General features: G+C 38.7%; 1 protein-coding gene across 2 annotated transcripts in view; it reads right to left on the bottom strand.

Moving 5' to 3' along the window:
• The window catches only part of LOC105458951 (probable G-protein coupled receptor No9), a 44542-nt gene extending 32249 nt beyond the window's left edge, over positions 1-12293 (bottom strand). For both annotated transcript variants that reach the window (XM_011704589.1, XM_011704588.1), the window contains exon 1: positions 11790-12293. The gene's annotated coding sequence lies outside the window, so the exon portion shown is untranslated. The remainder of the gene's footprint in view (positions 1-11789) is intronic.
• Between the last annotated feature and the right edge of the window lie 12512 nt (positions 12294-24805).

The raw sequence follows: 24805 nt of genomic DNA on the forward strand, positions 1-24805 counted from the left end.
GGAGATCCGATCTCTCCGCGAGGAAAGGTCTGGAATGAACGGACTTGCCGGAGGGTCCGAGGACCTCCGGCAGTTAGTGAACTAGGTGCCGAGAGACTTAAAGCGAGCCGACAGCCCGAGACGAGAGGATCTGTCCGAGAGGAAGAGTCCGAGAAATCGTGAGAGGGGGACGGGGAAGAGAGAGCGACGAGACGAGGAGGCGCGAAGGCGTCGATGCCAGAGCTAGGGGCCTACGCCCGCCGCCGACGAGTGCAAAGTTCTAAGTTCCTCGCTGTAGCGGTTGCGAGACAAGGGTGGTGCCCCGTTATTAATGCGGGCCTAGGTCACGGGCGGCGGAATGTCTCCTCGGGCTCTCTCTCTTGGTAGCGGCGCGGCCGGTGTAGTTCGTAAGAAGGCCAGTGGCCGCGCTCTCGCGTATACACTATAAATAATCGCGTGCGCGGGTATGTCCAAGTATAGCCCGTTGGGAGTGTGCCAGCCTCAGCGAGGAGGCCTCAGCTATTTTTGCGGGCTGTCGCTGCCACCGGCGTGTGCGCTACACAACGCGCGGCGACTCGGACACTTCGATCGCGACCGCCGATTCGGAGATGGTCCCCGCGGTCTCTCCTGACGGATCATCTACGCGACCATATCGCGGATCCCCTTTGACCTTCTTCGTCTCTCCTCCTTCTCCTCCTCCTCCTCCTCCTTCATCTCCTTTCTCCCGCAAAGTAGATGCTCTCAATTCCAAATATATATCCGTGATGCTTATTAAGAATCATAGCCCGTCGAAATCCATAACGAAGCCGATCTTGGCTAACTAAGTAGGTAAATGCAGATATAACCGGATGTACATATCTCCGAGCAAACGAGATTGACGGTTCGAAACAAGATAAATATCTACAGCACGAAACGATATTTACCCATAACGAGCTTCGAACCCCGTGATTTCTACGAGTCTGCATTTCCCCCACTGACGACGTAACCGCATGACGCAATGCGAGAGCATATTCCAAGAAAACTCATATCTACCTTGAGTGCATGTGTTCCAGCTAATCCAGAATATATTAATAACTGACTGACTTCATTAACATTATATATTTTTATTTGATTAATAATTAAATATAACTACACGTTTTTTCAACACCTTCTAATTTTTCCTGCATACTCCTATTTACAAATTTTTGTAATTCACAGAATAAACACATAATTCTTTCATATTTTCTTTGTTATTTTATACCATTCTTTTATCATATTTATTATACGCAGCTTACATACTTTTCAATGTAATATCAATATTATATCATCTCTTTAACGACATCACACAAAAAAGTGAAATGCACACAAAGTAAAAATTAAATCTGATTAATAAAAATAATGTTACATTCTATAACACTACGTTATTATAATGAAAGAAAGAAGGAAAATTAAATGTCGCGCATTTTAAATTTTCATTTCCTAGAAAATTCTAACGAGATTTTACATTTTCAGTATTTTAATCAGACGATAAGAGCCTGCTGAGAGAGCGAGAGAGAGAGAGGGGGGGGAGAGAGGGGGATGAAAGGTTAGATTACAATATGGTAAGTGATTAAAAACAGCACGAGTCACTGCGACACTTTTAGAAAGGGAACATTAATGAAATACGAAGGCACCCAATTTCCCATTTAAGTGCCGTATCAATAACATCGGCATTAAAACAAAAAATAAACATCGTCCGAGAAATTATTCCGCTCACATTAATTACACTCTATATTATTTTCTCACATAATCAGCTTCGAGCTACCGACATGTACTCCTGCACGTATTTTCAATTCATTATCATAAAATAACCAAAGGATTTTATCGTAACTTATATCGTCCATGTGATATTGAGAATTGCAGCATTTTATTTCGTTTGCCATTACCGTGAACCAGTTATTGTAACTGCGGAAAAAAGTTGTTCGGAAAAAAATATTAAGCACGGAATTTGAAAATAGCTTCAAACGTCGCGACGACAAAAGGCAAAAGAAGATGCATAAAGGTTTAAGAAAAAACGCTCTATTTCACATATAAACGTAGTAGGAGAGAGTTGCCGAATGCGTACCACTTAAGATATTTTTGGTTATATTTCACATTTGGTACTATTTAGAATGCAAACGAACGTTGGAAATTGTAGCTTGATGTTCAAGGCATCTAATATTATATGTTATATCTTTTACTAATAGCAAATTAATTTGTTCTAAGTTTTTTTGTAACATGCTGTCAAAAGCACGATTCAGCAAACCGGTCGTCTAAATCGTACCTGTAAGTTTTATTAATAGTACCTCCTTCTAAACTATTGAATTTATGAACGAAAATAATTAAAAACACAAGATTGATGAAAGAATTATGAATTAATACCTACTTTAATTGTAATTTATCAAACAATAGCTGTTTTGCTTACGCAACTCGATGACGGTTTTTTTCTTCTACAGACTTGCTACAGAACAACTTCGATCGTATTAAAATAAATAATGTTGATTATGTGATCTAAAGATAAAGATACATTAGTGTTCCCAAATTGTACCGATACGATATAAGAACTCTTATGCTGGTTAGGTTAGGTACGATTTAGAAAACTAATTAAGACAGAGATGAAAAAAATATTGATATAATTTTTATAATAATTGTAAATATGTATATACAATAAATGTAAAATATGTTATCATAAACTTTCTTTTAGGAACAAATAACGATTCAATTAAAAATTGCATGGTTGCATTAGTATCAGCTACATAAATTGATCAAAAATTTACATCAATTAATTGTATCTGATTTTTTTAAATATTAGCATGCACAAAACAAGATGTAACCTGTTCATTTTTTTGTCTATCTTACTCATTTCTTATTTACTTCATATTTTTGTTACTAAATGTTGCTTCTATTAAGTGGAACTATAAAATATTGAAGAGGTACGCTTTATGAGATCGGTACGCATTTATTATTCACGAGATATTCTGTTCGCGAGAACAATTTTGATTGTCCTTTCCGGTGATACAGTTTTAACAGACAATTTCTTCGTAAGAAAAAGTCAAGAAACTTGAAGAAACGTTAAAAGTTTTAACTAATTTATAGAGATCGGTATACCCACAAAAACTGAAAACGTACTCAATATTTAGGCAAGAAGCGAGACTTATACGCGCCTCGTCGTAGCGCATCATGATTCATCCAGTCTCTCACTCTCGCAGTAACGAACGGATAAATAATTTTTTTGATGGGGTTTCTCCACCGGAGGGACGACGGCGCCCGTGGAATCACAGGCGATTCCCGGTAACGAGCAACGACGAGAATCGTCGGCGGTATAGAAATCAGCCGCCCGCCGAGATGTGTATAATCCGGACTGTTGATAACCATGATCCGCCCACGATCCATCCGCGCACGCCCCGGTGATTTTTTTCATCTGGGATGAGACAGGGAAGAAAGTTTTACGATCGAATGTGTGTGCGGATCGAGCGGTGTGCGGTACGTGGAACGGTGTCAGTAAGGCCCGAAGGCAAGCCTCTAATCTACCTTCGACAAACTAAGTTACCGGATTCCTTCTCGTAAGGAGGTTTGGCGAAAGGGGGAAACGCCGCCGCGTCCAAGTTTTCGCGTGAAACCCGCCACTCCAGGCAGATTTTTCTCGTCCTCGATCGCAACGGTATAACACAGAGACACATTGCGGATATATGTATCAATAAATTACTTGTAATGTAATAATAAATTAGTACGACAAACTCGTACGTATAACTTTCCTCTTTCAAGGACCGTAAAATAATCTTGTACATTTATAGAATTATAAATAAGATCACATTGAGAGACAAGTTAGAAGAATGTTATCGATGATGTGTCACGGCTTTCAGTGCGATACATCTGTCTAATTCTATTACATTGCGATGCGATAGTTTTGTAATGAGCATTCAATAGCCATTTTTTTTGCCGCAGTTGTCGATATCAATTTGTCGTTTACGTCACGGCATCGGTTTAACAATTAACAGAGAAACAAAGTTCTATTTGCGTTCTGAGAGTAAATTTGCAGAAAAATATTTTGTTATATGATACTTTTCCATGAATAAATTTTCTCTTCGAATTTTTTTTCTCTACGGAAATATAAATTTGATTTTACCAAAGAGTCCGAAGTATTTCTTCGCTTATTTACAACATAGAATATATAATTGCGCATTCTAAATGAGATGTAACGAATTGTTTTCTTTCCCTTCATGCTTTTTTTTCAAATTGTAACTTTTAAAATTTTCGCTGCAAACAGTATTAGAAATATCGACAAATTTATATTTTACATTATGCATATAGATGTCACATTTTGCAAATATAAACGCAAATATAACGCAAACACTTTTCTTTTCATTTCACAAAAAATGAGTACATAGCTGACAATGAAAAAGGGACGTCAAGTTCGTAATAATCTTTTTGTCCATAGTATTTAATAACATGTCGCAATATTTAATTCTGTTTCTCTTTTTATCGCTGTTTACTTCAATTATCGTTTGCCGCGATATATCGCGACTTCCGTTATTTCACTCGTTTATCTTCGGTAAAAAACTAGCACTTGATTTTTTCACGATGCATTCAGTCAAACAAACTTGTAAAATAATGAGTTTATCGTGCTAAATTCTCGCTATGGCATTATATCAATAATAAACGAGGCTACTCCTGCCGATGATATATTTTTATTTTTCCGTCGGGGATCAACATTTACTACACTCCGCATTTGTCCCCTAGGTTGATTCTCTCCCGTTGTTTCCTATTTATTACTGTTGACGAATGTTCATCCAACAAATATCAATCGCCCGCAGCTGTTTTTTAACATTATTTTGCGCCGGTGTACGTAACAGAAGCCATTTCATCTTTTTGAGCAACTTGAGCGAAGATTCAGTAGAACGACCGTTATATTGATCCGACTATTAAATACAATCCAGGCGTTATCTCTTTTTATTAAAAAAACATATGTTTTATGTTTAGTTGTAATATACATATTCTAACATTCATTTGTGCTATTTCTTTCTTTCTTTTTAATTAGAGAATCAAACCTCTTAATAATTGTATCTAAATCTATATTTCAATCACGCACAATGCATTTGCCGGATTTCATTTATATTAGACATTATTTAAGTATTTTCTGATTATGTAAAATTATAAGACTAAATATCAATTTTAAATATATTTTGAAATAATTTGTAAAACTTGAAAGATTCTTGATTTTAAATTTATTATTAATTTTTAAATTTCTATATCTCTTAAGATTTGCTAAACCGTGCATTTTATAATTACTGAAAAAAACTATTTCAGGGAAATGTTTCGCTGTTTCAGTTAGAATTCTAAATATTACACTTAAATTATATCGCTGTTTTTTGTATCTGCTAAAAATTGCCTGTCATACGTAGAATTATAGCAGCAATATTCTAAGAATATATACAAGAAAATATAGATCTCATAATCAAATATGATTAAAGTCTGGATTGGAGTCTGGACTAATTAAACGTCATAGAGGAACTTTCTTGCTAAATTTGACAAATAGTTTAGATATAATTTTTGTCTCTTATTATCTATATTGATTAAATACAAAACATATGTGGTATCGCAGTGCTTACTAATTACTTATCCGTTTTAGCTAATTTTTCGTATCTAAATAATTCTCGCTATAATTGCAAGATTACTTTTTTCAGTGTTGTATATTCTTAATATATCACATAATATACGATACAATTGATCGTGGTACATTCAAAGATATTGGCATTAAAAAATTCGGAGAACTGTATCTCAGAAAATTGACAGCGATATAATTCAACACGTGTCCTTTTTATAAGCATCTCGTGTCCCTACGCACACGCATGCAATGTGCCCGTCATTTTCGTTTCCCGCATATCCAACGGAATTTCTGCCGATGTTCTAAAATGTTTACCATGTAATATACTAGGGAAATAGATTGCCCCTGCGGTACTGGTAAATAAAATGGAAATATGCGATCGCTTGAGCGCCCACGTCCCCCATCGCCATCCCGAGACGAGATTCAAAGAAAAGTTTCTCCGCAACGCCGGCGGACGCGCGTGTCGCAAACTCCCATCTTTTTCTCTCGCTCTGAATAAAACACTCGCCGCCGACGTGCCGAGAGAGAATCATGATATTAAAATAATTTATGAGTCTACTTAGTTATGACAGAAATGTCGCTACATTCCGGTAAACGACGCGTCGCAGGATGAAATAAATGCATTTGGAAAAATTAAAGAAGATTACGTTCCTCGCGGCGTCTCGCACTGGACAGATTTTGCAAAGAAAAATAGAACGACTACATCGGTATAAAGAATTTAATTAATATTTGCTAATAAAAAATTACGATATAAAGCAATGTATTAATTTACGCAGCAATTGAAATTGATGCAATTAAAATTAAATTGATCTGATATTGATTAATTTCTATCTAAAAAGTCGCTAAGTCTAAGAAAACATGTTTTATAATTTAGAGGTTACATAATTTCAATGACCTTACATGTTCCACGCTGTAACTTCTACAATTTTTAGAATTCTTTTTTCAATTTTCTTAAAATACTAGTGCTAGAAAATACGGTTGTAAAATACGGCGATATCCAGGAAAATCGGCGAAATTACTGTAAACACGCGCTCTCAATAAGACAAGGCGTCTTAGTGTTGAATCCCCGATCAATTCCACCGGCTATTTTAACGCCGCTATTCTCTCTCTTCCTCGTCCGCGTCTAACGCCCATTTCCGCCTGACGTTCCCTCGATCCCGCTCTGCATGCGCACTCCCTGTCCTTCCGTCTCGCACATGGTCTTTCACCTGCCTATCAAATGAAGGAAATTGCGCACTGTGGGAAAATATTTGCTCCGCAACGTGATATATCCAGCGGGAGATGCACTAGTCAAGCGATAATAATTCACGCTGGATACGCGAACGGGAAATTATCCCGTGTCGTTCCGCGCTGGTCGTAATAACGTAGATTACAGTAATCCGAGGAAAGTGTCTGATCGCAGTTTTTCCTCGCTAACAAGATGCGCGCGGACAGCTATATACGCGGAATTTTTTTATCGGACGTGCCTTTTCGTAACAAGGAAATTGTAAAAGATGTATCTGCGAGGAGAAAGAAAAGAAACGAGAGACTTAATCGAATCGGGGATGCGCTGCATCGAGTGGGATAAGTTGCTTAATAAAAATTGGAGAAAAGAAATCCGCTATTCTTTGCCACTTTAAAACTTTTAGCATCGAATGTCTCGTTATTAATGAAGTCTCGCGAGTGAAACTTCTACTAAAGTAAAATGCGCGCGCGAAATTCAATTAAATGCTTATACTTTTCTAAATTATTGATCAATACCGTTCAATATCAAATAAATTCTGTAATAAAAAACTCTCTATTGCAACTTTAATATGTGCGCCAGTCACAGAGAAATAATTTCCATTAAAAATAACATTAATCGTTATACAAAACGATTAAAAAAATATAATATTTACAACAACATTTGCTCAGAATTAAGTAGAAAAAGAAATTTTATTGCATTGGGATTGATACTGGAATTTTACTCGTAAAAAGTTACTTTTATTTTAATTCTACTAAGATTTACACCTCTCTATATATCTTTGTTTGACGAATATCCGTTTGAGGAAAGAAAGTGCGATGCTCTCGGGGAATGTTGTGTAAAATTCGCGCTTTTTCCTGTTGCAAGGGCGCGCAATAAAACTGAAAGAAGTTGCCCCGACGTATCGCGCAACTCGTAATCCTCTGAAAGCACTTGGCCGTCGTATACATACAATCGCACTTCGACGTCGACGATTTCGCCGGTAAGCGTAAGGCCAATAAAGCAATGATGATGCCACGCGAGCGTGGTAACTCCGCAGGGATTAACAGACGCGGATATTTTTGCGAAACGAAAAACACCGGGCGATACGAAGGCGTGAGCTTCAGAGGGCTTCAGAGGGCCATTGACGGGCTCCGCTTATCATTCCGCGGCTGTAACCTCGGGATCGGGATGAATAGAGGAGCAAACCGGCGGAACAAACTTCCCATAAAGGTATAGACCGACGAAGTAATATCGGTTTCAAAACTTATTGAACATACAAAGCATCAACGCAGTAGATACATCTTATTATTCTTTATTGAAATAGAATTGGTATTGAAAAAGGATCAGAGAAAGAGAGAGAGAAAATATATATTTCGGTTTTAAATAAAAATGAGAGACAATTATTTTCGCGTATAATAAAATTATATACAAAATTAAAAAGCTTATGAGAGTTTTGCTTCAAGATTTTTTTTAATAGAAAATTTTACGAGTTTATTAACTAGTCGCTTTAAATAATTCTAATTGGAAAAAATAAATATAATTAGAGAAGTATTGAATTACATGTATAGAAATAACACCGCATTTTACAACGTTTTAAAGCTATTGTATTTTTTTTTGTACTTTCATTAGCTTTGAAAAATATAAATGTTCATCTTTTTTTGTTTTTATTTTTTATCGCAGTATTTTTATTACAGATTTATGCAACTTCTTTCTTTCTGTGTATATACACGCGCGTATGTGTGTAATGGAAATTTTTACGTTTTTATTCAAAGTTGATTATAATATATTAATGAGGTAAACACTTAATCTTCCGTTAAAGATTACGAAACTTTTAAAAGAATTTAAATTGCAAATATTTTCTTTTTAAAATATATTCGCAATTCTTTCTTACTAAAAATGAATCTTTTATTTTTTGCGATGTACGTGCGAACGAGAGATGGATTAAAAGCCCGGCAAACAAAAGCGCAGAAGCACTCCGAGGTCGCAAAAACTCGACGCCAGCAATTAAGACTTATATCGGTCGGTGATCGATAACGAGGGTAATCGTCAAGGATAAGGATTCAGAATGTTACGCGGAATTTAAGCAGATTTTGCACCGTACGCGCAAGTTAATTGAGTACATCGGCCGTGTAAATTAATAGCAGAAATCGCTCGGGCCGACGACGCGGAGCGCTGCTAATCTGATTTTAATCCTTTACGCTGTAATCGTAATAAAAACGGTCATACGCCGTTATCAAGTCTAACTAATTTACATTAACTTCCTGGCAGCCGCGGTGTGAGTTATCTGATTTCGCTTGCAACTGTAGGAAAGCTTCAATAACTGCGCCAACGGCGCACGGTAATAATAAGCTCCGTTTCCGACTTCGGGACAACAAAACGCATCTATATCCGATAAGCGAATAATCTCCATTCAACTAAGTTGTCAATGAAATTTATTCAATAACATTGATAATTACTCATTTGTCACGAGAGATAATGATAATAAAATCAATGACGATAAAATATCAATTTCTCTAAAATTAAATTCCTCGGATTGCCGATTCGCGGAATAATCGAATCGATATGTTATGGATGATTGGTTAGGTAAAATAAATAAATTCAAATTAATACACGCGACAGATATAGTCGTTCACGAACAAACAATTAATAATGTACAGCATGTAATCACGCAATGCCCTGTTCTGTCGCGCATTGTCGTAAAGCCCTATCGCAAGCGAGCTCACCGTATCACACGAAGGACAATATTTCTCGTCCCTGTAAAGCCGTCTGAGACCGTTCGAATCGTTCCCCCGGCAAATCAACGCGGCATTTAACGTACCGATTCGAAGATTCGTCGATATTCACGATGGCTGCCGCAATTCGTCATTCAATATACAGTCGAGATACAGGCGAAATAAACGCCGGGAGACAAGCCGCGCCTCAAGTAAACGAACAAACGAATGAATGAAACGGGGTGGGGGAAATCGCGCCTGCGTTCGCGCTCATTAATCATTCCTGACGTTCGCACCTTCGTGAGAGTCCTCCTTTTTCCTCTCATCGCACACTTCGGTTAAAGAGAACAGCTACCCCACTCGTTTTTTTCAGCGCGAAGATCCGCATCGGCTACTCCGGCCGCTACATACTACTCCCACCCCCAGACCCCTCCCGAGTTAACTTTGACCGATGCAATAAAGCCGCGAGCCACTTTACGGAAACGGGGAAAATAGATTCGGGCGGGGAGAGCGCGCGCGAATCTCTTTCTCTCTCTCTCGACACCAATCTGAGATATTCTTCGCGGGGGAGGGGGGAGAGCGAAGTTTTTCGCCAAGTTCATGATTAAACTTTAGGTATTCCTCGAATTTATCAGGCAGCGCGATTGGGGCTGAAACCCTACGAAAGATACGTAATATATCCTCAATCCGCCAACCTTTGCCGAGCAAATCAGATTTTTGTTCGGCAAAACTTACATTAAACGGTTTCCCGATGTCGCGCGGTCATTTTCGACTTCTTAGCTTTGAAAAATAAACATGTATTTCATAAAGCGTGTTACATTTTAATAGTTCATCTATGTTTGAATGTTTTTTCGCTGCGTGCCCCGTCGCGCGCGGTGAGTTTTATTCGCATTCCGCCAGAGATTAAATTACGAAGAGCTACAATAGAGAGAGAGAGAGAGAGAGAGAGAGAGAGAGAGAGAAATAACAGAGTACAACGAAAGAAATTCAGGACAGATGTCATCGTTGTACTCTATGATAGTAATTACGCCTGTCCCGGAGTTGTTTTTCCAACAACTGGCGCAATAAAGTCGGGCTCGTATTTTGCAGGAAGACGCGGAGCGGCTGGCGGGTAAATCCGCACTCTCTGATTCGCGGCGCCAATTTTCCAATTTCGGCTAAAATCGCGGAAGTTGAAACTACGCTGTAATTGTCGCAATTAGAGTAGAATGGGGTAGAATTAAACAGTAATGCAGAATCGATGTCGAATGGCGGTCGGGATCCTTTTAGTTTTGTAAGCGCTACGGATTTGGATCGCTACGAGGTAAACAAAGTAAAATGTGGCGCTTTCGTTTCGGTCGACTGTCACATCTTCAACTTATGAAAACAAGTTCGTAGTTGGATAGAGATTGCTCATCCCATTCTGGCGCCGGCAATACGTAATGCATTTAGAAAGTAATATCGTTTCTTTCTTTTTTTTTTTTTAGGAAAGATCCGAAAGACGTTGGAAATATGACGTTTCACAATTCCTGCGTTGTTCTCGACAAATAAACAAAATTTGCGTCCGGCTGCTTTTCAGCAATTATATCTAACGTCGCTAAAAAGCGGCAGGCACTCGTAGAACGTTTCATCGCGGTCCCACGACGGGAGTTACCATCGTCTACAAGTAGCTTGCAGTCACCGTAATAAGACTGCGAGTTGAGTTTTCAAGAAGATAAATTCAAGGAGCGTAGGAGCAAAGTAATGTTTTTACAGTGATGCGCAAACCATAGAAACGATATTGACCAAATTCTCTTCGTTGCGTTGAAGTAGAACTCAATTTTTTACGATGTATAATATTTAATTCTCGTCTTATTTAATATTTGAGAAAGAAGGGAGGAGGGGAGAAACAGAGGAAGAGAAAAGGAAGAATAAGATCCGGCTAAAAATGTCAATTTACTCAGCAAGAAAATCTAAATAATGAATTTCCACGCAAATGCCAATTTTATCATGTTATTTATGCTGCCAAATTTGCGGATTATCATACAAATGAAAACCCCAAATAAAAGATAAACCTAAAGTTGTGAGATATGTGGGAAAAATTGCAATTTGTCAGGCTTGATAAATTACGTTTCACGCAGTGATGAAAATCGTTCTTGGAATTAACTTTTCGGATTAAAAGAAGTTCAGCTATGCTTTCTCGTTTTTCCACATCGGCTGCGAAGAGCTTGAGGTTGTAGAAAATCTCCGGGAAAGAAACAAACGACCGGAACAAGTAGTGAACGGACGACATGGTCAGACGTCGCGCGCGTTCGCTCGCTGCTTTCATACTTACTTAACGTCAAACTGCCGCCGATCTCTCGACATCCCCCTGACCACTTCATCTTGCGGCAATCTGCGGGACCATTCAAAGCGATCGCACGGCTCGGTAAACACTTGCGTCACTCCAAAATCAATCGCGTCGAATTTCTCGCTCAGCGACCCTCTACGCGCGGATCTATCTATACGATCGATATCGTAGATCGTCCGCCTCGATATTTCCTCGTCTCTTTTGCCTCGCCGGTCTTCTCGCGTCGTTCGCTTCTATACGCGAGATCCTCTCCCGGCGGATCTCTCTCGCGATCTCTCGGAGATCCTCCTCCGAGATTCGGGGCACGTTCGCGGGCCACGAAGAACGCGTTTGACGAATTTTTGAAAATCGAGCGCTCGGCTCGCGTGTCAGCGCGACGTATATATACGCGACGAAAGGAAGGCGAGAGAGACGGGAGAGGGAGGGGAAAAAGGAGACAGAGAGGGAGAGGAAGAGAGAAAGAGAGCCGGCGAAGTCCCGAGGGACGATCGAGAGGAGCGAGAGAGAATCGTCCCGGACGCGTCGCGAGTGACGAGCGCACTGAGGATCCGGGCGGCCCGTGCGATTGCAGCCGCATGCGCGATGCAGGACGCAGGCACGTCTCGCCGGCTCCCGATTGTGTCCTGCTCTGTCCCGCCGCGCCGCCCGCGCCCGTCCGTCGCCGGCGCGGATCCCTCGCGTTCGCAGGTCGTCAAGATCTCAGGACGGGCATGAGAGGCGCGTGGACGTGTGTACATACATAACGTCCACCCGGAGGGTCCTGCATTCGACGCGGGTGAATAAATCGAAGCGAATGGCCGGGAGAAGGGACCGTGTAACCCAGAGACGTGAACCTTAGAACGACGCGTTTAAGGGCTTTGCTCCTTATGTCGCTTCAAATAGATATAAACTGTCAATAGTATTGACAGTTTTCGCATAAGAAACCTGTTCGGCTTTTATGTACTTTATATTTTAGATTTAACAAATATGTATCGAACAATAGATTGCGGAATATTCTCCTGTGGAGCAGGCTTGCTTAAAACAAATTCGTCATGTAAATCACTTGACAGAAGCTTCGCGTGACAAAAGTTGTTTTTAGCTTTTCTCTCTAACAATTCATCTGGAACTCAAAAATATTTATTAATACCAAAATAAACTAAAATATTTTAATATTGGTTGCTGTATGCACAATATATTCATAAATTATTATTGTGTATTTACTTTATACCTCTATTACTTATTTTATATATTTCTATTATACATAATATTATCACAATACTTAATTGGAAAAAGATTTCACACAGAAACGCTGTAAGTTGTTTTTTGTTTGTATCTCCTCTAATGCGTTTCTTCATAGCTTTTGTCGGTTTTTTGACTATATAAAACGCTGTTTTTTCAAACTCAGAACTGAATTTGCCAACTACACGACCATTTTTGCACGGGTCACTCTGCGTTTTCGAAGGGAGTCTTTTGTTTAATAATTGAAAAATTCAAAATGCTTTCCTCCTCATTCAATATTTTGACTTAGGTTTCCGCGCTCGCCAGACTCGCCGCTGTACTTTCCGTCATGCCTCATCTCACACATACATATATATATACGTATGTAGACTCACGCCGAGAGATATTGGTAATATTATTTTCATACTCCCCAGCTGCGCCTCGCCGATAAAAGTACAGGACGGAGTTCGCGACTCGTCCGAGAAGACCCGGCTGGACCGCCGAGGAAATTTCTCCGGCGTGTCCATGAAGAAGACCCGACTCGGGTCAACCGAACTGTTTGCGAACCGTTCCCGAGTGATAAAGTTCCCGTTGATACGAGAAATTATTCTGAGCGGATAGTAGAGTGACTTTGACTTGCACATACCGTCGTCGATATTCTATCTCTCATCGGGTTCCCAGCGAGTCATTGGAGTGAATTATTACATTCGTATATACATATACAATTACGTAAAATTAATTTAAGAAAAAAAACGGAGTTAATAAAAGAAATTATATTTAGAATACTCGTCAGTAAACGACGGGATGAAAGGACGCAATAGTTGAATAGAATTAAAGTTAATTAGTCGGTATGGCATTTTGCAGATGTCTAACTGAACGTTTATTAATACCAACCTCGTCATTTAGCTTTTGCGTTTTAAGCCGGTGCATGTATTCCTTTATTTTTCCCCAAAATAATTGAATTTCATTGCGAGAAACACGTTCTGCGCAATTTAGGATTAAACTGTGTATCCGAATATACGATAAACGTTAATACGCCGGTATTTAAAGAGTGATTATTAATTATAAAATATAAAATGTGTGGAATAAATCTAATGCTGGGAGAAATACCTATCTGAGCGAGATTGAAATTGAAGGGCCGAAAAATGAGGGGGAAAAATGTTCTCATTCGTTCATGTGCGCGTTCAAAACGAAAATAATGAACGCGTATTCGCGCGTTTGTATTTTTCAATTTTTCGAATTTAATTCGGAGATCCTTGGGAAGAGCGAGATATTCAGATTCACGTCTGATTTTACGCCGTATCTTAGTCCTGTATTTGAGCGCACGAGCATGTCAACATATTGCGAATGTCCGGTAATGTACGCAATAAAACATTCGTCGACTTTTTATATGTCCACGTCTCGATGAAGGATACCCGGGAGGGAGGATTGCCCGACTTTTTATCCGACTGCGTTCAACGAAATTCTGTCGCATCCGCCCACACCTAAGTATTTCGTACAAATTGCACGCCGCGCGCTTCCGCACGTATCAATATATCAAAGGGTGACGTTAACCGTGTTCGCGGAATCGCCCACAAAGCGTCACATTCATCTTAATTGGTGGAGCGCGTCTACCAGTAATTACAAACAATTATAATTTGCATCACACAGACGCGCGTTGAGTTAGCGTAGCAAGATACATACATTGTGGTGACGACGACGCGTAAAATGTATAATACATGTAACAAATTATGTATGCATGTGTACGGCGTGTTGCAATTGTGAATGCATTCTAATTTGCAACCAATCTTGTCTTATATAATAATCGTCTTTTTTTTATTCTTACTCATTCTTGCGTTTGTTAACAAATTTACAAATAAGTAATGTGGAAAAATAAAAAGTAATAAGTAATAAAACGATAAATAATAATCAATAATAAAATTCAAATTCTTGTACTTATACATATAAAAAATAAATTTTTAATTTATCCCGTTTAATACATTAATTGAAATTAATTAGAAAAATATTTAGCTCTGTTGTTCAACAAGTTTCCGGTTTACATTCGGACCTTAAAATAAAAATTCGAGTCGGATTCTGTTATACGCTTGAACCGTTCAGTACATTAGTACTATTAATATAACGTACTCTCTAAATTTTCTGGAGTGAATCACACTCCAAAAGAGTGAAAGTTCATTCCAGAAAATTTAGAGAATATGAAAAATACATTTTTAATTTATCCCGTTTAATACATTAATTAAAATTAATTAGAAAAATATTTAACTCTATTGTTCAACAAATTTGGAAATTTCCGGTTTACTACATTCGGACCTTATTGAAAATTCGAGTCGTAACTCCGTTATACGCTCGTGCCGTTCAGTACGTTAGTACTATTAGGGGTGTCTCTCTTAAGCAATATTCGTACTCGCGGCTGTAGCAACGCCGGGAGTTTACAGATTGGTGCCCACACACGAATCGCTGCGCCGGAGATGGGCGACATATTCCCCCGGAACTAACAAACAAAACTTCATGTGTGACCGCGGCACTGAATGGTACTGCAATATATTGCGATTCACCCGGTCAAAGTTCATGTAAGTAAAGGTCGCATGGTGGATGCACCATGCTGATGCACCGGAAACGGGATCCATCATGAATATACCTCTAGGGAAACGTCGATCGAGTTTCCCGAGTCAAGATCGTGAGAGGACAGTTATTTTGCATCTGTGAAGGTACTGATTATATCATATATTATCGTAGGCAAAGTTAATCCGAAAAAATTAATTCGTTCCATCCTGTTTTCTATTTTTCTATTTTTTTCGGTAAAAATATAAAAAGAGAATCACAAGCTTCGAATTTCTTTCAAAAATCATAAGATTAAAATTTCGAATCGAGTTTTCTACAATATTACTTTTGGATATGTGTAAATTCTCTCTCTCTCTCTCTTCTTCAATATAAAATATTAAAAAAAATTAGACACAATTTCCTCAAAAGCCATATTTTTGTACTAAGCTCTATCTCTTTTTCGCAAATCCATATTTTTGATTAACCTCAAGCTTGTCAAGAAACTAGATCGATGCTTTCCGCCTACGCCCAAGCGAAACAAGCATGCATCTCCAAGGTGTCTGAACAAATTCCAGCGGACGTATTGCGCGATGGTGCAATAAGTGCGCAGAGTTTACGGGCCTTAGGTATCGGTCTGGGTCGAGTGTCAATTAGAACTTCAAGGGCCGCTGGCACGGAAGTTCGAGCAAACGTCGAGTACAAAGTGCAGCCTTAACTCGCGGTATTCTGTTAATATTTATGTTGCACACTTGTATGTAGGTCGCGGTGAATACCGTTGATAAAGCTGCCAGGTTGGAGAAGAGAGAGAAAGAGAGAGAGAGAGAGGAGAGAAAGAGGGGTGAAAGAAGCCGTGCGAGATTTCAGGGGAAAATGGCCAAGAGAGCCAAGAGAGAAGATAAAGAGATTGATGCGCTCGGATACGCTTTAGAACAAAAAAACATCGTGACGCCACGTCGCCGAGCGCCCGCCGCGGCGATATTATCGTGTACCAACAAATATTTCATGCTTACACGCGAATTTATCCTTGACCAAGCTTTCATATGCTGTAATTGTGAAGCGGCTGCAATTAAAATTACGCGTTGCGCAAAATGATGTTACTACGACTTATCTCTTTGTTTTACGTTGTATATTAAATGAGATATCAGAATTTTTAAATCAAACTTGTATTGAAAAATTAACGCAAAAGTCGGCGAATACGTCCCAGATCTTTTATTTATAAGAACGCAATGGAAGACCATTTCTTGAAAGATTCTGAAAATTTTAATCCATTTGGCCTTTTTAATTTAAACAATTAATTTTTCGCGTCAGATCGATGTCATTAAAAATAAATGTAATTATGACCAAAGAATTATTTACTTTACATAAATACATTGGTTATTGTGCGTATTAACGGGATGTATTTGAAGATCACGTACACATACACTGCGATTACATTTCGGTCTTTCATCATTTTCCACATGCCACGTGCGTCGGAGCACGCGACAAAAGCGAAGCAAGCACCGCAGTTATGTTCCCAATTCCGTTAATTGCATGACTCGGTCATAACAATTACGTCGGCCGACTAGTATTTCTATTGCGACGAAATTGCGGGCGATCTTCGAAGAGTTTACCATCTTCGAGCGACTGGGTATATAATGATATTAGGTGTCTCAACAATCATATTAATTATCATCTCTCTAAATTTTCTGGACTGAGATTTCACTCCAAATTGATTGAATTACTAATTATACTAATTGTAAGTGAAGATGATAGATTGAAATTGACAAATTTCAAAAAATAATTTTATTATATTTTTATACCTCGTCTGTAAAAGAAAAACCGTCCGTGAACTATCGATGAAAAGAAGCTATACTTAATATTTCGTATATCTCGTATTTCGTATTTCGTATTTCGAGAATAAACAGAATCGTTGAAAACATATAATAGCAAAATCCAACTATTTTAACATAGTCTCGTTATGTAACTCAATAATATTAAAAACTTTTATATCAAATAATTTTGTAATACAAAGCGCTGGTACACGTGAAAATTCTATTTTTACTATCTCGTACCACGCAATTCAGTTAAAATCTCTTTATTCATGCAGCTTCCGGTTTATATACCATTGCAATTTTTCACGTACGTTATTTCGCACAGACGCGCGCATTATTTTAAATAGCGGTACACAACGGTAGAAACGGAACGGGCGGATGGGAATCGTCGATTGAAGTTTCTATCATTAATTTCCATTGACTTTCCGAAGCAAATTACGGAAGACATCGCGGAAGGAGAGCTTATGCTTCGACATTGAATGATTTTCCATCCACCGGGAAGAGAGGGTCAGGAATAAACGGCAGAATTACTGGGAGTCGAAATGCCATGGGTTCAACGACGAGATCCGCCACCACGGTCAGTAAGTATTTCCCCCCCGAGGCGATAATAGCTACGGCTCCGTTCTGTCTGGCAGCGAGAATCCGGGCGGCCAAAAGTCGCGTTTATTTGTTGTCCGTACAGATCGTTTGGGGGATCGCTGTGGATTGCTCGCGTCTGTTACAGTGAACGTCACTCGATTGTAGGATTCCACAAGAAGAGAAGCAAAGCTGCTACTCAATGCAATGCGTCGCATTGCGCGCGAACGGGCAGACTATCGAAATAAAACTTTACGAATTCGTTCTAGTTCCGCGTGGAAATTTCCGTAGCGTGCAGCAGAAGAGAAAATTAGATCGCGAAGACATTGCTCGAAGAATTTTAAAACCAACTTTCGTAATGTCACTGATCACAGACGATTCTGCGAAAATTTTCAAAAAGTATAAATTTACAAAAAGTACGGAGGCTGATGAAATAATCTTTCGCTATAACAATTTTGTGAATTCCGCGATAAATCAGCAAATTTGTGCAGTCAATATTGTTCTTTTTCCATAATTTCTTCTCATAGTTTTCGATATCAAATCAAATTTAAAATTCCTTTAGAACTTAGAGTTTGTTAAAAAGTTAAGATAGTTTAAAATCAACTAAAAAAAAGTTAATAAAAGATTATTATTATTATTTTATTACTTTTTAACGCTATGTGTGTGTGTACACATAAAGCGGTAATAACAACGGAAATTCCCACAGCATATGGAACAAATGTTTTTAGTTCGGCCAGCTGTCAACATTATTTTCCTAAAAATACTACACTTTCTCTCTCTTTCTTTCTGTACCGCCTCTCTGTCTCTACATTTTATTTACTACAAATAAAAAATCAGACATACGTAATCTCAGTTGTTTGTACTGCTACACAGAGAATAATATTATTTTTATGTTTTCCCATATGTGATGAAAAATTGGAACAATAGCGGACGTTGTAATACTCAAAAATAGAAGTTGTCAAAAATGATCGTAAAAAGAAAAAAAAATAAACAGGACAGAATATAAGTTTAGCAATAAAAGAACACGCGCTTTATTTTTGCTTTCAAGTACATTTCGTATAATAAGATACGAACAGTACTTACTTTGTGTAAATTTTACAGACGCGTTTGAAATGTACTTTCCAACAAACGAGTAACAACCGTATGTATGAAAAAACATCCCATAATAAACGCTTCAAAAATCAAATTTGCTTTTCATATAAAACGCTTGGTAAGCTTAAAAAATATCGCAATCGCCTCACGTATATAATCTTCGTTTTCCTTCGTTCTTCCTCATTCGGTTTACGTTACGGCGCCCTTAATTGACTTCCGGATGTTTGCGTTCCCGTCATTACAGAAATTTCCAAAATTCCTCGTGGGAGATCCAAAACTTTCAATCCCGGATACGCAGGAGAAACGCGCCGTTCGTGCGCACGCAATGCCACAATCTTAATCATGTATCGCCTAGTACTTCCAAATTCGAAGTACTTATTTTTGTGAACATGGAAATGACATTTCGAGTTACACACTAAAAGGAGTATTTTTCGCGGTACATTAGCACGAGGTACGGAATATACGAGGTAATAATAAATTTGGCAATACAATTGGAGGTATTGCTCTTCTGCTGCTTCTGCGTTCTGGAGGTACTACATCTGAATTTGCGATACTTTTCTTTTGGAGGTATAAGGCTCCGAGTTCGCACCTCGTGTACATAATACGAGGTACAAAATTTTGCGTATGTACCTCGTGTATATAATATAATATGAAGTACAAAGTGTTACGTATGTAACGTATGTTATACCTCATATTTATAAATATACGAGGTACTCAGCGGTAAAAATGTACCGCCAGTGTTTGGCAAATCCTTGATCAAATAACAAGACAATTGATCAAAGAAGATTTCGTGTACCTTCAATTTTTGGCGGTACGTGTTTAAGGGATATACTTACGTACCTCGTAATTACGATAGGGTTTATATTTCAATGTGTACCTCCAATTTTTGGCGATACATGATTATAAGAGTGCACACGCGATACGCGACATTATTATATATTATTATATATTACGCGTGCAGGGCGTTACACGGAGTATGTAAAGTTTAAACGTGCCCCTTCGCGAAGTTCGCGGACTCTGCGAATCGAACCGAGACAATTGGAAGTGTGCTGTGTCGGAAACGACACCGCTTTCGCGCAACGCTGCAGCGGTTACCGCGTAGCAAATGACGTTTCATATCTAGAGCGAACTTCTCCCGTGGCATACGTGCGGCACACCGAGGTCGCGTTACGGGATAAGGTCAAAAGAGTAAGAACTTCGGGCGTTTCGCTTTTGCTCCCCTAACGTGACAAGCAATAATCCCTTTTCTCTCCAGTTTCCTTATTGTAACATTGGCGGCTGTCGTGAGGGTCCTCACCCTCTTATGTTACACGTTACGGAAGTTTACAAGTGCAAATTGCGGACTGTTATCTTATGCAAAGTACCCTTCAGTAGCACACTTCATTGATGCAATATTGACCCAATATATATCCCCAATGTATTGCAGCATTAAACCAATGTATCGCCATGTAATGAATTGCTACTAGGATATCTGGGAAATATATCCCATAGTATTATAACTGTTGTTAAACGGATATCATTTCAAATGTGACTATTATTGGATATTCGAAATGGAATTTATTTTATTATAAATTTTGAAAAATTGTGAACAGATTTCTTTTTAAAAATATTTTTAAAAACGTGTTAAAAGTCGGGAGGTGCTTTCCATTTAGTGACACAAGCCGACACAAGCGTCATTCTATTCTTTTTAGCATTTAGCGAGTAACAAAGACAAAACGATATTTGTGTTGACTTGTGTCGCTAAATGGAAAGCACCCTGTAATTCCTAAATTATTTCAAGTTAATTTCCTGAGCTAATAATTGAAAACAAACATTTTGTCAAATTGTCCAACTATAAACATCAATAGAACAAGACTTTGGCCCATATTGATTTTCAAATTTTAAAAATCATTAATCTAATTTTAAAATATACTGAACTTAAAAAATCTAAAATGTGTTATGTGTCAAACGAAAAATTTAAATCTTAGTACTAATATTTCTTGCTTGAGAGAGAATAAAACATCTGAAAAATATAAATTCCACGCAAGATTGATAACAAGGATCAAAAGTTTCAAAGTAGGCTGGGGTGAATAAAAAAAATGAATAAAAGATATACAAGAAATAAAAGAGAAAACGGTAAAGTAAATAGAAAAGGGACGAAACATTTGTGAGTAAATTAATTCCTTTGAAATTGTAAAATTTTCTTATATTTTATAATTTTTATTTAAATTTAATGTTTACCCAAAAATAAAATGTAAACAATTCTTCAGTGATCGATATAAGGTTTCCATAACCGGATGTTACTAAGCGTTTCGGTAACAAATCTTATTATTCTATCATTAAAATATCCGCGTCGGTGCTCAGTTCAAGGAAGCATCTACCTAGAATCCCTGGCGACTTCCTTGACGACAAAGTGCCAATTTGGAACACGGCCATTAAACCGGTGGAAAGAGCACGAGCGAAAAGTAAAAAAGCAGGAAGACACTGCGGTTAATCGTGTCTCGTGCTCGAGCGACCGCTGCTCGACTGATTAATTGATATTGAACTGAACAGTCGTTCGAGAGATATCTTACGCGAACGAGCGAGAGCTCAGAAACTCGCGTGTTCTTTCTGCAAAAGTCGGCCACTCGGACAGCCAGAGTACTCGGAAAAGACGGGCCTTCTATCCATGTCAATTCTTCTCTACTTCGCGGCGACTTGAAGCTTTACGTGAGACGTCGTGAGAGAAATTAAAGCGATCAGAGAGCGGAGAAAGAAAGAGAGCAAGCGAGCGAGATAGACAGAGAGAGAGAGAGAGAGAGAGAGAGAGAGAGAGAGAGAGAGAGTGAGAGGAAGAGAGGCTATATTGAACTAGTCGACGATGTAGCATTCAGATAATGACGTGTTTATATTCCCTCTATATAGAGCGGCGTGTGCATGGCGTTACGAAAAATCGATAGGATGTAATTAACTTCACCAAAATGTGTTTACAAAAAAATCGCGAAATAATATTATCGTGCACGATAAGCGGACGATAATAAACGATGCAATGTATCCTATGTCGACACATTTTTATTCCGAGGGAAAATATTTCTTCAGCCGCCCCCGACAACGTAATTCAACACTTTCGGCAAGCACTTAAGGTCGATTTTAAAGTCAAAGCAAGTCCGGATATTTTCCTTCCGGCGCGGCTTCTTTCCTCCCCATCCTCGCTCGGATCTTCCCGTCCGCACGCCGTGAAATTTACGTTTACACGTCAACATCGGCACACGATGCCGCGGCATAATTAAAGTCGCTTATACGTTTCGCCTTCATTAAATCTCAATCCCGACATTTTCGTCTCGCCGCAAAAAAGATTTCCGCTAACAACGTTTCCCCGTAATATCCAAACTTCATCTGCTCGTTTACTCGCTACATCATTAATTACAATTTACAATCTTATAGCATATATTCCAACGAGTACTCTTAAAAGCAAATTTTAAATCAAGTTTCTAACAGAAATCATATGGATAGAAATTATCACATAATTTATAATAACAAAATTCACAAATAACTGTAACTGTAATTTTTAACAAAATTTTCAGTAAAAATTATAAATAAAAAGATAAGAAATAATTAAATATTGTGCAAGACGGTATAGTTGATGGGCTATATAAAATCCATCGTTGGATTCAAGTAATGCAAAAACACATTATGCAAGACATTTAAGTTAAAAGGTCATGGAGTAATAGCGACATTTTTAAAGTGATATAAGTATTTTGAAGACCCAAAACTTTATTTACTTCTTAAAAACTAAATGTAACGCACAGATAAAATGCGAAAAATATCAGCTAGTTGTTATCCCGATGATAAAGCGCGCTCTTTAATCCTCTTTTCTTACCTCCTTAAACTTCGAAAGATATGTATAATTAAAACAACGAGAGTATGACATAAAACTCACGCGTGTCATTTACAATGTACCCTTGTACGATGGTGTACTCTATATAATGCATAAGAAGTATAATTTTATGCACCCCCGTGCAATGCGTGCCAGTATCATAATGCATGCATGTAGTTCCGGGGGGGGGTGAAGTGGGTAAATGGGATATTCAGTAAAGGCGACAACGCGGAAGGGAAGCCACACGAAAAAGACGATTATGACTTGGAACAGTTTACCGTACAACGGAGGCAAGAGGCAAAAGGCAATAATAAGATTTGCGGCAAGTCTCATCATCCGCGCATCAAACTTTCAGCAAATATTTGAAGGGTACATCAAATATACTTCCTCCAACATGGCGCTTCGAGTCTCACTTTTCTTCCTGACTTTACTTACGTTGCAATTTACTTACAGTTTTGAAGTACCTCGGGTAATTGCAGTAAGACATTTCAAAGGGAGTTTCGCAGATATTTTTTCGATATTTTCCTCGCATTATATTTATGGCGCCCGACCAACAAAGATTGTAAATAAAATTACGCGTTAAATGTTTCATGCGCCGTGCCTCTTAATATTTCGCAGCCTGATATTTCGAATTCGTGTTTCAAACGGAACGTTGTAAACAGCAATATTTATCATAAATGTACGTTTTCTTTACGATGCGCCGTAATAACTGCTGCGATGACGCGACGTGCGAGATGTATATTTCTGAGTTTGATAAATAATAAAAAGAATATGAAGAAAACGAGCACGGCGAGAGGCGCCGTGACGACGTACGCGTGTCGGGGAGAAATTGAGACGGTCTTTCATCTCAGAATCGCATATTTGAATAGGTCGGAGAGCCATGATACGCTCGTTTATCTTCATGAACGTAAAGTGATAGCAGTTTCAGTACTTGCAATGCCCGCTACCACGTGGAAATAACTATTTGCAAGCAGCGCGTAAAATTGATATAGATATGAAATGCGAGAGAATAATTGTGACGCGCGATGCAGCTTGTCAAATATTTCAGCTTTTTAATTACGTGCGATAAACAATCAGAGTCAAGTTCAGGTTATTTGTATTCGTCATGTCCGTTCGAGAGTGGGCGGTTCATTTCATGTTAAATATAATTACATTCAAATATACGTACAATAGTAATTCTTATAGCACACGAATATAGATACGCTAACGTATTGAAATCAAGTATCCGCAAATGACGGAGATGCATCGCCGGTTTGCTTCTTATCGAGTTATTGAAACTGTCTCGAAGGTGTCGAGCGGATTCGAGTTAAGTTTCGCCTACGAAGACGGGAAAAAGAATCGCGCCGCGACCTGCTCGATCTTCATGTCGGGCTGATGTCAAGGCTGACAAACGAAAAAAAGGTACGCGCGTCCGTACGTGCTTTTTTTCGTGAAGAAGTGACAGCGAGGAAAATTGTAGCGCCAACGAGAATCCGAAAATAATGAAGGCGACGGCCCTTAATTCTCAAGTGACACCCGCAAGGAGGATCCCACGGGAACCAATGTCGTTTGTCGTGGTTGATCTTCAACCTATCTCGCCCGCGCGAGAGACTGCCGTTGCCGGACTGCTTTGAATGATCACATGATGATCGATGACTCGCCCTTGCTGTCCATGAAGCACGATTTAACGGTTCGCAGAAACGGGATGACATAAACGGCCCTGGGGAGGATCGCGCTTATCTGCGCGCATTAAATGCGTACCTATCGGTGGCAAAAGCTTCCCACGGCGACCTAGAGGTGTGGACCGTCGCTGAGGAGTCTCCATCAATTATAAATTTGTCCTGACTTCAAATTGTGTTTCTCTATGCCTCAAATAAGAATTTCTAGTAGGTATTATAAATAGAATTTATTGCACACATATAATATGCTTATCCTGTCGATTTATTCCTCGACAGGGCAAATGATTTAAAACA

Source organism: Wasmannia auropunctata, unplaced genomic scaffold (genome assembly GCF_000956235.1).
Source record: "Wasmannia auropunctata unplaced genomic scaffold, wasmannia.A_1.0 LD334250.1, whole genome shotgun sequence".
Classification (NCBI taxonomy): Eukaryota; Metazoa; Arthropoda; class Insecta; order Hymenoptera; family Formicidae; genus Wasmannia; species Wasmannia auropunctata.